This window comes from Poromitra crassiceps, assembly GCF_964638095.1.
Source record: "Poromitra crassiceps genome assembly, chromosome: 28".
NCBI lineage: Eukaryota > Metazoa > Chordata > Actinopteri > Beryciformes > Melamphaidae > Poromitra > Poromitra crassiceps.
The window spans coordinates 6,274,111-6,288,037 of record NC_139651.1 but is presented as its reverse complement, the minus strand read 5'-3'; the positions used below and the strand labels follow the sequence as shown (position 1 = coordinate 6,288,037).

At 42.1% G+C, this 13,927-nt stretch overlaps 1 long non-coding RNA gene across 1 annotated transcript; it reads right to left on the bottom strand.

Moving 5' to 3' along the window:
• Positions 1-9,178: 9,178 nt before the first annotated feature.
• On the bottom strand, positions 9,179-12,756 carry LOC310799662. The gene is made up of 3 exons (XR_014553821.1): positions 12,664-12,756; positions 10,665-10,749; positions 9,179-9,282 (listed from the first exon to the last, which is right to left on the bottom strand). It is a non-coding gene; the product is annotated as an uncharacterized lncRNA (long non-coding RNA).
• Positions 12,757-13,927: the final 1,171 nt, after the last annotated feature.

Below are 13,927 nucleotides of genomic sequence, written 5' to 3'. Positions count from 1 at the left end.
AGTTGTTTACAGTGTGCTTCTCACCACAGATGTCGTTCCTCCAGCCGTTAATCTGGACACCAGCAGCTGAGCAGGCACGGACGTAGGCGGAGACGGCAGCACACGTGCAGTCCTCACTCTTTACACAGTTACAGGTGTCGTAGATGCAGTTCTGTGATGAGACACAAGGAGGCAGGTGACATCAAACAGGTGTGTGTGTGTGTATATTAAGCATAGACCAGGGCCCCGTTCCAATACCCATACTTCCATACTATTTAGTAGGCAAAAAAAGATTTAGTATGTCCCAATACATAGTATGTCAGATGCAGTATGCCAAGAGTACCAGGATGTTGTACTACATCAGCTCCTATTTCGGAGTATGCATCGATGCATGCTGCACCAGCCAATCTTCCCCACAATCCTTTGCGCAGCAGGAAGTTATGTCTTCTTCTTCTTCTTCTTCTTCTTCTAATGTTTTATGGCGGTTGGCAAACAACTTTTTGTGCATTACCGCCACCTACTGGAGTTACGTCGCACTGACTGAGCTGCGTGTTCATGAATGAGATAATTAACTTTAAGAAAGCCTTGAAATATGTTAAAACCAAACAAGCATGGTGTGTACCAAAACATGCATATCTTGATTCCTGTTTAGATCTCTGACTTAATGTTTTTGCTTTATTTATTTTATTTTGTTTATTTGATTGTCTGTTCCAATTTTGTAAATGTTTAGTCTGAATTTTTTGTATAATGTACTGTTTGTTACTGCCAGACTTTCTTTGTTTATTGAATTAAAAAAAAAAAAAAAAAAAAAAAAAAAAATCTAATGTGGCGCTGCGGATGTCGGCGGAAGTGAGCAAGAGGTCGGAGTTCAGGAAGCTCACGTGACGACAGATGTAGTGTGTCCCAATAGTATGCATTTTGCATGCATGCTGCACACTACAATCCATACTTTGTGAGGGCAGCGGCAGTACATACTACAAGAAAGAAGTACAAGGGTATTGGAACGGGGCCCAGAACTGCAACGCGTCATCGCACTGCACCACGCCACTTTTTGGGGGAATGCGGAAATCCTCTTTGACTCAGGCAAAAATACCATCACAACAACGCTATTCATTCTTTCTATCCCCCAAAAAGGGGCGCGGCCTTGACGCTTTGGATGTGCAGGTCTGGTCTATGTGTGTTTGTGAGTGTACATACTGTGTGTGCTTACCTCTTTGTATACAGCGGGGCTGATGACGGAGTGGCAGGGAGCGAACGCTCCTTTAGGATTTGTCAGTTTGGCGCACCAGTACTGGGCATAACGCTCTGTGACACAAACACACACAAAACACAGTTGTTAGAAAACGTGGTGTGGTGTATAACAGAATTGGATCCAATCGCGGACAGCATCCTATTGCAGACATTCTCTGTGTTTATTCGCATTTCTATATGGAGTTCCCAACCGAAAGCCAAGTGACATAAATTCATACATATTTCGCTAGCTAATGTATCAACTTTCAACAATATCTCTACACATTTAAGTATTATAAAACATTAAGTTACGCACTTTAAAGCCTTTGGAGCCTTAAATGCCAGTTTAAATCCCAGCGACAATCACTTTGTGTGGATAATCGGTATTCTCTGATAAATGGAAAAATAAGAGCTTTGAGTGCATAGCCTGTATGTCTTATAAGTATATATTCTATAACATTGTAAATGTACAGGACGGGTTAATAAAGCGTTAATATTGAGTATATGAATATAACGACATGGACGAATGTAAGTGTCCGGAATTGGAAAAATGGGTGTGCTACCATCCATTTGCAGGGACTGGAAAAAAATCACTTACAAGTTGAGGTAAAAATTATATTAAACAAACAAAAAACACAGATGGAGCATTTCCTAATTGATGAGAAACTTCCGAAATCGGATACCGTGACGCTATATGGTGTGATATATGTTAATATTGTGTGGTGCAGTATTGTATGGTGTGATTTATTATGTTGTGACAATAAGGTATTATATTTTTCCTATATTTAACAAGTCATATTGTATCAGAGAAGGTGCAGTTTTTTTTTTTTTTTCAACAATTTATTTATCCTTTTTCAGTTATACAAAGAAGGTGCAGTTTTACCATTGTCCACGCTCTGGCTACAGGGCTGTACCAAGTTAGCCTTGACGTCAGGGCAACTGGCCCTGGTTTTCCAGGTGTTTGCGAAGGCCACAGCAGTGCCCTCCACCAGCCCATTCATGGCTTTGAAGTCATCAGTCACCATGTTGTTAAAGTTCCCACAGAGACCTGTGGGTGAGAGGGAGGCACCCGAGAGCAGTGTTAGGGGTTGTTGCTCAAAAAAGTTACATTACACATTACTTAAAAAAGTAATGATTTACTTTACTTAATTACTCCCTGGAGAAAGTAATTCATTACACTACTCAGCAGCAATAGTGCCCCTGGAAACAGGCAACATCTGTATATACTACTGAAACATCCTTACATACACGATGGGAAACATACATACATTATAATCAAAAACACACTATCCTAAACCATTTCAATGTAAATGGCACCTCCTTTATTTGTCCACTCCATGATGAGAGGACAGGCGTGTTTAAGCCCCACAGGAAAACATAGAAGAAACATTTTCTAGACTTCTTCTAGAAGTTGTGGAGGCATCATACCACAGGTGGTTCCCTGAAGAGCAGGGGCAGCTGTGATGAAGACCTGCATCAGAGGAGACAGCTGCACCATCAGCTGGAGGCCCACCTTGGTGGTGATGACGATGTAGAAGGAGGATGGTTGGAAGGCGCTTAGCTCCGCTGCAACAGTTAGAAGATACTTCAAAAGTCCATAATCACCCTTATCAACATTATCGCAATTTCCCGTATAATGCCAGCTTTATACCTACAGGCATTTCCATCCTGTCTTATGAACAAGTTCTACATTATGAAGATTTATTCCCCGTAGTTCCCGTACTCTCTCATACAGTATGTGTGCACTACTATTCAGTTGTTTTAACTGTGAGCTTCGATACTAACTCAAACTAGATGAGATACAAGAGGCATGGTAGAACAACTCACGTGTGAACAGTGGAAGCTGAGAAATAATCTGGTTCACATAGACTTGCCCTCCTGCCTGGACTTTGAGAACCTGTTATGTGGAAAGACAACGTTGAGATCACAGCAAACCTGGGTCAAACAGTATTTGCAAATAATTCAAGGCTTTTGTTTTAACCCTTGTGCCATGTTTTAATATACTTAGGTTAACATTGCTTCCCACAAAGGAGGAAAAAGATAGCTAGATTGGCAACACGTTGTATGCAAATTAATGTGGTTAACCGGTCAGAGACGTTCTCGACGGTTAAACGGTTAACGGTTAACCGTCACATCCCTACTTTGTAGAAAGGTTGGTCATGGGCCAAGGATGAACTAATACTACTACATTACTACAGTATTAGTATAGCATCTGGTAAGTTGTCAATCACAAAATCAGATTCAGTGCATGTGTGTGTGTGTGTGTGTGTGTGTGTGTGTGTGTGTGTGTGTGTGTGTGTGTGTGTGTGTGTGTGTGTGTATGTGTGTGTGTCGTACCACAGACTTGCTGTCCAGGGACAGGGTGACAGCTCTGAGGCAGGTCTGGCTGTCAGCCACACCACACTTCATCACGTCTCCCAGCACAGTGAAGAGTGAGCCTTGGCATTGCTGCAACACACATGGGGACACAGCGTCAGTGTCGTCATGAAATCAAATGAATGAATGAATGAATCAAACAAACCGCAGAGGAACGACACACCATCATGGATTAATGTTGTATGTGGAGCTTCCTCTGATGTCAATTAACAGAGACCAAGACTTTGTGGGAAATAAACCCAAGAGACCATCTAAATACTAGTCATGTCGGCTGTTAAGATGGTCTGCCCTGCTCTGCCAGTCACTTTAAGGTCACCGGCCAAAAGTTGGAGGGTCCTTACTATTCTCAAATGGAGTTTTGTTGGAAAAATAATCCAAATGGCTCGGGAATTTTTTACCCTCCAGTGTGGTCGGTGGTCTTGGAGTAGCTGGACTTTGGGCTTGTGTAACAGTGGTTTGCATGTGGTGCCATAGCAGAGGTCCGTATGTCACATAATAACAACGTTATGTACAGTAGGTGGTATAACAACAGTGATGTGGTATAATTAAGCAATAGATCACGACAGGCCGTGATATATGCTCATTATACCACACCACACCACACCTACATTACATACCTCACCAACAATCCCCCCCCCCACACACACAAACTCACTACCTCCTCCTAAACTCAACTGAACTCCCCCCCCATAAAACTGGAACTCATATCTAATTTAATGCCTGTCTAACTGGGACTGTAAATTCATGTAAATTCCCTGCACATTAATGCCTATTTAACTTAGCCTGTAAATTTCATGTACATTCAATGTAAACTCTTATTTAACTCCGACTGTAAATTCATGTAAATCCACTGCCTATTTAACGTCTATTTAACTCAGTCTGTAAATCTCATGTAAATCTAACGTAAATTCATATTTATCATCCACAGAACACTTCACCACTCATGTACATATTGTATATATTTACTCGATTTGATTGCACTTGCAACTTTGCGATTGTCTTTAGTTATCTTCCTACTTCTTATCTCTGTATATTGATGTGACCGCTACGCTGCATACAGACACTAAGACAAATTCCTCGTATGTAACTTGCATACTGTGGCAATAAAAGTGATTCTGATTCTGATCCTAAACTAAACTAAACAGCAGTGACGTGGTGTTACAGCAGTGGTGTGTATGTGGTATCCTACCTTGGCCAGGACGTAGGAGCAGTCTCCATGGAAGGTGTAGCTTTTACCATCAAAGGTGTTGACATGGGCTCCTCCCTCCACAGAGCAGGTTCCTGCACACTTCTCCTCCTTGCAGTTCCACTGGCCGCCGTCACACACACTGTGGGGACACGCACACTTTATCTGCTGACAGACAAACTGACACCAGGCAAACGCACCAAAGTACACCTGCTAGCTACTAGATAGTTCTTACATGAAACTGCAGCTAGCAGCAGATAGAGCAGCAGCCAGCGGTAGTAGTTAGGTCGAAAGAAAATTGTTCCTACATGAAACTGCTGGATTTGCTTGGATAAGTCATGACTTCTGGAGACATTGCTGTTGAGTTTTTCAAATGTCGTTTTTTGCCATTTGAGCACCACAAGCCGAGTGCCATCCAGTTCCCTTGTATTGGAGAGAAGGCAGACATCTCTAGGGCCGATATCTCCAAAACTCAGGCAACTAACACAAAACAATCTTGATGGCTAAATAAATAGCACTACAGGTGAGATGGAAAATATGTATTTTGGATTTTAGGGTGAGCTGTCCCTTTAAAGGATGGCTTTACCGCTAATCAACCCACTTTGTATCTCATATAATCGAGGTAAAATAAGCACATGGCCAGTGTTTTGCCTTCTCTCTACCTCATGGTGAATTTGTTCCTGCTCCTGCTGTATCTGCAGAAACTCCGCCCCCACCAGCTGCAAGTCATTAGGGCTCGTTAAGGCTCTCCATGCAATTCTCCATGGATGTGCGCATATTTAAAACATTAAAAATAAACAATAACAGCCGCCCTTGGAGCAGATTCTGCCTCTCCAGCACGACTTCCACAGCTCCATTGTGACGCGTTGTGACGTAAAACGCGTCACAACGGAGCGCTTTGCCAGAGGAGGAAATGGGAGATTTCCATGAGGAAAACACAGAGAGAGAAGGTAAACACTGCACATGTGCTTATTTTACCGAGATTATTAATGATACAAAGTCAGTTGATTACCGGTAAAGCCATCCTTTAAGTACGTAGCAATTATAGTTGGAAATAAGTACTAATTTATTTTGCTGTAGTAACCTCTTTGTATATATGTGTGTGTATATATTTAGGGAGATAATCCGTGGGAAATAGGCCAACACATAAGCTAACTAAAACATGGGGGGGTGGGGGTGAAGGAAAGTTCCTCAGGCAAAACCTTTAATGTTTGCCGTCTATAAGTGAGGCTTGAGGACATGACGCCCAGAAGAGGCAAGAATCCTGAAACTCTCTGTTAGTAGAGAGTTTGAGGATTCTTGCCTCTACTAGTAATCTACTAGATTACTTTGTATTTTACTCTACTTATTATTATTTTTTGCAGTAACCAGTAGCAAGTACGAGTTACTCTCTTGGCTTACCAGGATCGACAGTTGCTGGAGTAGGACTCTCCAGAGCTGTAGACTTGGTCATCGTGGACACATGGACACTGTGTCAGTGGAACACAGCCACTGTCGTCGATGTCATTAAAGACGGTTCCTGAGGAGCAGAGGGAAGATGGCACCTGAGGTCACAAATGGATAACCTCCAGATCTGATGGAGCAATCTACTTTGACTTTTTGGTACGTTTCTTTTTACATGATTTTTAGTAAATGCTTAAAAAGGCATAAAAGTGATTAAGGTTCACGAAGATTATCCTACTGAACCCAAATTTGCACTCCCACAAACCTTTATTAACCACAGACCTTATTTGATGCATTTAAGTGAAATCCCCATTCTAAAACCCCATAGACTCCCCCCCCTCGACGAACCAACATGGCGGCGATTTCCGGTTAAGCCTACAAAAATACGTCATCCCTGCAGTACTCTATATAACCACAGCGTTCCATTGAGCCATACGTCATCCTTGCATTTTAACAACTACTTAACTTTTTGATCATTATGGCCAGGTCATGACAGGTCATAATGTGTATGGACGGACGTGTGTGTGTGTGTGTGCGTGTGCGTGTGTGTGTGCGTGCGTGCATGTATGTGTGTGTGTACCAGCAGGGCAGCTGCAGCCGTCGATGCAGTGACTGTCACACGTCTGGCTGGCCTGGGGGTTGGAGCAGGTGTCGGGACACGAGCTGCCACACTCAAAGAACTCCATGTTGTGGGAACATTTCCGGGCTGCAGAGACAAAATGTTTGAATTCAGTGACACAAGAATCTAACAGCACTACAAAATCTGCATCAAAGTGTACAGCAACTGCAACTATAGACGGTTTTAATTCGACAACATATATATATTTTTTATCATTCATTTTTTATTGTAGCATCACAGACACACAGACACGTTACCGAATACTAGGGCTGTGCAATAAAATCGATACGGCAATATATCGCAATACTTTTTTCCGCAATACTGTATCGATATTTCAGAAAAATATTGTGATATATTGCCATATCGATTTTTTTGCACAGCCGTGTGTTCAGTGACACAATAAGAATACTTTTTATTTCAGTGCGTTCAGTAAGACACTCAACACTCTGTAGTTTTGACTCAATTTGTCCACTAAGTTATCAATATAAAGTGATGTACATATTATTACACTACCTGGGTGGTGCACAGCATGTTGTATTTTTACCTCTATTTTTAAATTTTCAGCAAATTATGTACAGTATTGCAATATATCGCAATATGTATTGTATCGCAATGTATCGTGATACAATCGTATCGCGACCCATGTATCGTGATACGTATCGTATCGTGAGGTCCTTGCCAATACCCAGCTCTACCAAATACATAGTTATTGATCAAGAAAAGGCAGAAAAGGGTGTGCTCTCTATTTCTTAGGCATTAACGGCCTTACAGCAGAAAGACGGGCTCCTCCACTGCGTGGGCGTGCCGCCGGCGTGGCCACACTGCCTGGAGAACGCGGAGATGGTTTTGCAGAGGCAGGAGGAGTTGGTGGTGTTCTCGTTCTCGTTCTCACAGTGGCACAGATCAGCTATGCAGGCTTTGCTGAAGGCTTCCACATCCAGACGCTCCACGCAGTCACTGAACGGAGCCACTGAGAACACCTCGTCACAGATGTCCTGGGGGGGAGATTCAAGATTCATTTTAATAGCCATAGTGAGTAATATTACAAACGAGGAATTAGTTTCCGTGCAGTACAGTGTATGAAGATGGAGCAAACATGAAATCTGTGCAAAGTAAAAGTCTTTTAAAATGACATGGTGGAGGGGGGTAGGATAGTGGGCATGGGATAACGTGGGATAATGTCCAAGTAAAATGTCCAGTAAAGTCTTTTAACACATTCACTGCCAACAGTTTTTCCAATACAGTAGGTAGCTTCTGCCAAGGGTTTTTTTGAGGATTCTGGCTCATCTTTCAAGAGCCGAGGATTATTTTCTGCTAGGACTTTGTGAACACAAAATATCTCAAAAGAACTAATAGAATGTGTGCTTTCTCTGTCTAAAAGAGTTAGTTTTTATCATGTTCTGTTATGTAGGCATTAGCAGTTGAATACAGCATGGTTTCAGCGTCTGAGAAGGAAAGCTGAGATAAATGCCTTTTTGTGAAATTCAATAGAACAGGCAGAACAGTCACTTTAACCATTTATTTTTTGGCATCAGTGAGACATCAGACATCTAAACAATAGTTCTGAACAGTAATTTCCTCCAATATAACAGCACCCCCACCCCCCTCTCCTTCAAACTCCTCCCTCCGTGGGTGTGTCTCTGGTGGCTCTGCAGCGTGTGTCACAGGCGAGTCTCTGCTGCCTGTCTGTGCTGCCTGGCGGCCGCTCGTCGGCCGAGTCTGGATCGGGCTCGTTCATTCTGGGGTTTCGGTTGTGAGCTTTGATGAAGCTGCGTGCGATTCTGGGCTTTCTGCTACGTGTTTCAAAGTGTGTTGCACCCAGAGTCTATTTTTGGAATCCCCCACCGTTGTGCGCCAGCTCCCAGCGTGAAAGCGTTTTCGCCATGAGAATGGTTTCCTCACGCTTTTTCCTGCTGTTTTTGCTCGGCTTTCTCTAGTCTGGAGAGCACTGTCGCCAATTAGTGGGTCGGTGGAATGGGTTGTACACGTTCGGTGGCTCCCATATTTTTATAGGAGATGTAGGGGGCTTTGATCAACGTTTTTTTTTGACGAGTTAACTCGTCGACGGCAGTGAACGTGTTAAGTGATATTTAAGTGAAATCACGCTGTCAGTCAAAACAAATAACTTAAAAGTCACAGGGAAGGGGATCGTTGAGATAATTTCTTGCAAAACATCATCCTTCAGTTCACAACAAAATGACCTCACAATAATATGTAGAATCTAAATGTTTTGGTTGCCACCTTCAATGTGGAAAAATAAGGGACACCGTGCCGTGATGTATCGCACGATGTATCGATATATCGATATTTTGTCCCACCCCAATGAAACGTGATAGCACTACCTTATTTCCACAGTTCTGGGTCGGGGTGGTCTGAGGTTCATCACAGTCCTCTGTGGGTCCATTCATCTTAGAGATCTCAGCATAGTCTTCCACAGACAGTGGTTCATCTGCAACCACATGCGCGCGTGCCGTGCACACACACACACACACACACACACACACACACACACACATACACACACACACACACGACTGTCACCTCAACATTTTATTTCTAACCTTTTTCTAGAGACTCTTTTCTGGCCAAAGTGAACGTCACTTCCTGCTTTTCTCCCTGTACCAGCGTGTGAAAAACATGAATGGTTGTGAACGGAGAGATACGTTACTTTTTTTTTTACCACAAACTGCGACTTTCTCGACTTGCAGAGTTATCGTTTACATCGACAAACCTGACATGTGTACTCCCGTGGCACAATTCAAACGGGATCAAAAAGGTTGCGTACCGCTCCATTCTCCACCATTCACATTTTCCCCACGCTGGTACAGGGAGAAAAGCAGGAAGCAGAGATGGGGACTTGGACTTGGGACTTGGACTTGAGTCGCACTTAAGTCTCACAGTGACTTGAGACTTGACTTGAGACTCGTCCTCAAAGACTTGAGACTTGACTTGGACTTGAGTTTTGGGACTTGTGAACAATCTTTATTTTTATTTTATTTATTTTTTTGTGCATTAACATCTATAAATCTAATTCTATACTGACAAATCTATACTGATGTCATCCAATCAATGCTGATGCTGTATGCTAATAGATAAGGAGTGAGGAAAATGCAATACATGCTTTGAATTCCTTAGTTTTAGCTATGCAGTGTTTTAAGCAGACTGGATGGCATCCAGCAGATGATAGAACGCTCATCCATAAAAGACTTAAGACTTGACTTGGACTTGTGACCAAAGACTTGAGACTTGACTTGGACTTGTGACCAAAGACTTGAGACTTGACTTGGACTTGCAAAAAATGACTTGTGAGCATCTCTGGTGAAGTGACATTCACTTTGGCTCTCTAATAATCCATAAATTCAAAAATAGTATTTTGTTTTTACCATTTCTAGTTCTCATGTTGCTGTATACCGGGGGGCGGGCAACTACTTTCATCAACATTAAATAGTTTTATTTTTTGCTTGTGGGAGAACATACAAACTCCACAGAGAATGGACTGTGGTGGAGATTCAAACCAATGACCTTGTTGTGAGGCAACAGTAGCCTACTAACCACTGAGTCACTATGCCGCCTAATGCAATGTACATATAGAGACACTGCATGAAATAGGCCACGCCCATCATGGGGGAAAGCTCTCCATTCACTTCCATACACCAGTGTCATTTTCCTTGAATTAAACATAGCTAAAAGCTGTTGTGTGGTGGGCTGCGCAGACAACAAATGTAAAAAATCGCCAAAATTATGTTTCCCCCCGTTTTGCACGTGGTTTCTGAATGATGACGCGCTCCGCATTGTCTCTATCCCTCCCTTACACTGGAAAAAGTATCTTACCATTTTGCATAAACTCATCTGACAGGCCGTTGAAGTCTCCACAGAGTCCACAGGTCTGGCCCTTGTACTTGTCATCCATTTCAATCTGTCAACAAGCCACAAACAAATATATCAATATAACAAAATGTAATAATTCAGTCATTCGTCGAAGTTCCGTCTATAGCACCACCAGACAGTTTATTTCAAATCCTCCCCAAAACTCGGCGTCTCAATATCCTGCTTGTGAACCGCGAATTTGGTAAACATCCTTCTGTTTACATATACTTCTCATATTAAAATCATATCAATCTCTATTCATGCTATCTTTCATTCATCAATCTTCATTAGGTGTACTCAGCAAGTATTGACTTAAAGCAGCTGAAGTTTGCGTGGAGCTTTATCGTTGTTTGCTTATCTCTCCTCGACATAGGACACAAACTCACCTAGTGACTCACTCTCCACCACGCATTGGTCCTCCATCAATATTTGCCAGACTTTCGCTCTGTTTAAGTATTTAAATGTCTCCACACGCTAAACATAGCTTTGCACACATGCGTGCACACACGCACGTGCATACACTTAAACAGGCTTATGCAGGCATGTAGACACTGATCCGGTTGAGACATTCACACCTGTCGATCATCATGTGTCCCTTTGTGTATTCATTTTTGCAGATGTATTCAAAAGCAAATACACATCTGGATTTTTTTTTATCTACAGAAAACCCCTGCATAGCCTACCTGAGTATTTGTGTGGTGGCCTACAGAAACCCTTCACATGGTGAACATTTTCATTTTTTGATATTTCCATAAATTAGAAACTCCCATATATATAACTTTTTTTGAATGACTGAGATAGCTGTCTCAGATCAAAAGTTATGAGTATTTTAATCTGTCTGTCTAAAAGTAAATTGTGAGGAAAAATTGCTTTAAATATTCTACAACATACTATTTTCTACATTCCACCAAAACCATAACAAATAAATACTTTCCCTTTTGTTTTATGAAAACACTCATTAACCAATAACCATGAATAGATCTGCTACAGAAATGAAAGTAACCAAATCACTCAAAATCTCGAAATACCTGCTCAACTTGTTTCCCACCTTCTGTGGCTCATTGCCAACAATGTGTAGCAGTGACATGTGAAGGGTTATCCCAGACCACCACACATTCAAGTATTACTATACCCATACGAAATAATACAGGTGTCCCAAAGTCAATTAATAAAACAAAAATCTATAAAAAAGCTTGGGAATGTGCATAATAATGCATAATTACACTACATGTTTGAAGTGACCCAAATCAGAATTTTTATGTATGTGATTTAGCCCTACAGCTTAAAGTCTAAATGGAAAAAGTCAAATGGCATCCCAATTTATTTATAACTTAGTTACTTTAATTGTATTACTTTCACAGTAACTAGTAATGGAACTAAGGGATTACAATTTCCAAAAAGTACTAATCCAAGTAACTTCAAGTTACTGCAGTAGTTTCTGAAGCACTAAAATGAGGTGTGGACTGTGGAGATATGTAGGTCTGGCTATGTGAGACTACTGCGTTGCCAGAATTTAAATTTAATTATTGTTCCAATAAAGTACATTCAGTACTGCCCCTGCAATTAATCACTGATAGCTTTAGGGCAATCAGCATTAGGGCAATTAATCTGCCCTAATAAAAAAAGAATCCGGCTCCGTCAGGTCACCCACACGGGTGCTCTTTACACAACCCCCCAGGTTGGTGCCGCATACATGAGTTAACTCTTTACTGGTTTGTTTTTGAGACCTTTTTGATGAGAATGGATCATTTGTATTGGATGAAAAAAAAAAAATCTCCCGTGAAGTGTTGACTAGTCAACTACTGTTTGGGATTAGTCGAGTAGTCAGGAATGTCCTAGTGTGTGTGTGCGTGCATGCATGTGTGTGCGTGCATGCGTGTGTGTGCGTGCGTGCGTACATGCGTGTGTGTGTGTGTGCGTGCGTGCGTGTGTGTGTGTGTGTGTGTGTGTGTGTGTTTCATACATCAAGGGAGTCATCCAGGTTCCAGATAGCTCTAAGTCCGAGTTTGCAGTCCACGGTGATGCTGGATGTGGTCTCCTTGATGGTCACCCCAGCAGTGCTTGATGGCAGAGAGACCCTGCAACAGACAGAGAGAGAGAGAGTCATCTCTAAGCTCACAGGGAGGAGGCTTACGGCGGGGACACACCAGAAACTTCTCCGTCACGGAAGCGTCGCGGAGGCAGTTTCATTTCAGCGTATTTGTTAACTCTTTCACCGCCAGAGAGGGAAGGGGATTTTATGTCTCCAGGCCCAGGGCCCATCATGCCCACCATGTGTGTGTGATGTGTGATGTGTGATGTCACAGAAATCATTTGCAGAGGTCTACTTAGTTTTGTCAGAAGCCCTCCTGTCCTGCCTGTCGCTTCTCAGAAATGAGCCTCTGAGTTCAGTGGACAGAGAGCCGCATGTTCACACCACAAACAACCACAATTGCTGTTTGCTTCAAGAGGAAACCTGCCTATCTGCTGGGAAAAGGGCCTAAACACCTCGGCCCTTTTCACACATAGAAAACCCCCACTTTGCACTCAACAAGAACAGGAACAGCTCAGAAGTTAACTGGAAATGCATGCTGACATAAGCATGATCACATCATTTTGAATAATCTATTCATATCCTAATTAATATTTGGTCAATAATAGATTAGTGTAATTGTGTTAATATTCCCATGAAATACTTAGGCCTATAGATTCAAATGTTATTTTCTAATTAACTAACTGGTCAAGATGAGCTCTGATAATAAGACTGCTGGTAGCTGGACTTATCTCTGTGTTATGAGGAGCAGGGGCGATTGTAGTTCCAGACCTCTAGGGGGTAGTAAATATTTTTTAGAAAATGAAAAATTGAATATGTGCTGTTTGACGTATCCAACCCCTTTCACTTTGGCAAACCTCAACTCAAATACACAATGGAGTCCACTGCAATGAATGTGCAAGAGCAAAACAGAAGCTGCCCTGGCATTATAGCTACACTCACTGAACACTTTACTGGAACACCAGACTAATACTGGGTAGATATCCGCTTTCAGCTCGGTGTCAACTGGCTACTAAAGTGACATCCACCTTAAGGTTTGACGTGTTTCATTCTGAGAAACTTTTCTGCTGACCAAAGTTGTTGTTTTTGCACCATTTCTGTGTACATTATTGAGACTGTTGTGAGATCAGCAGTTTCAGAAGGGTTGGTGCCAGACCTAATACTGGGTAGGTATCAGCTTTCAGCTCGGTGTTAA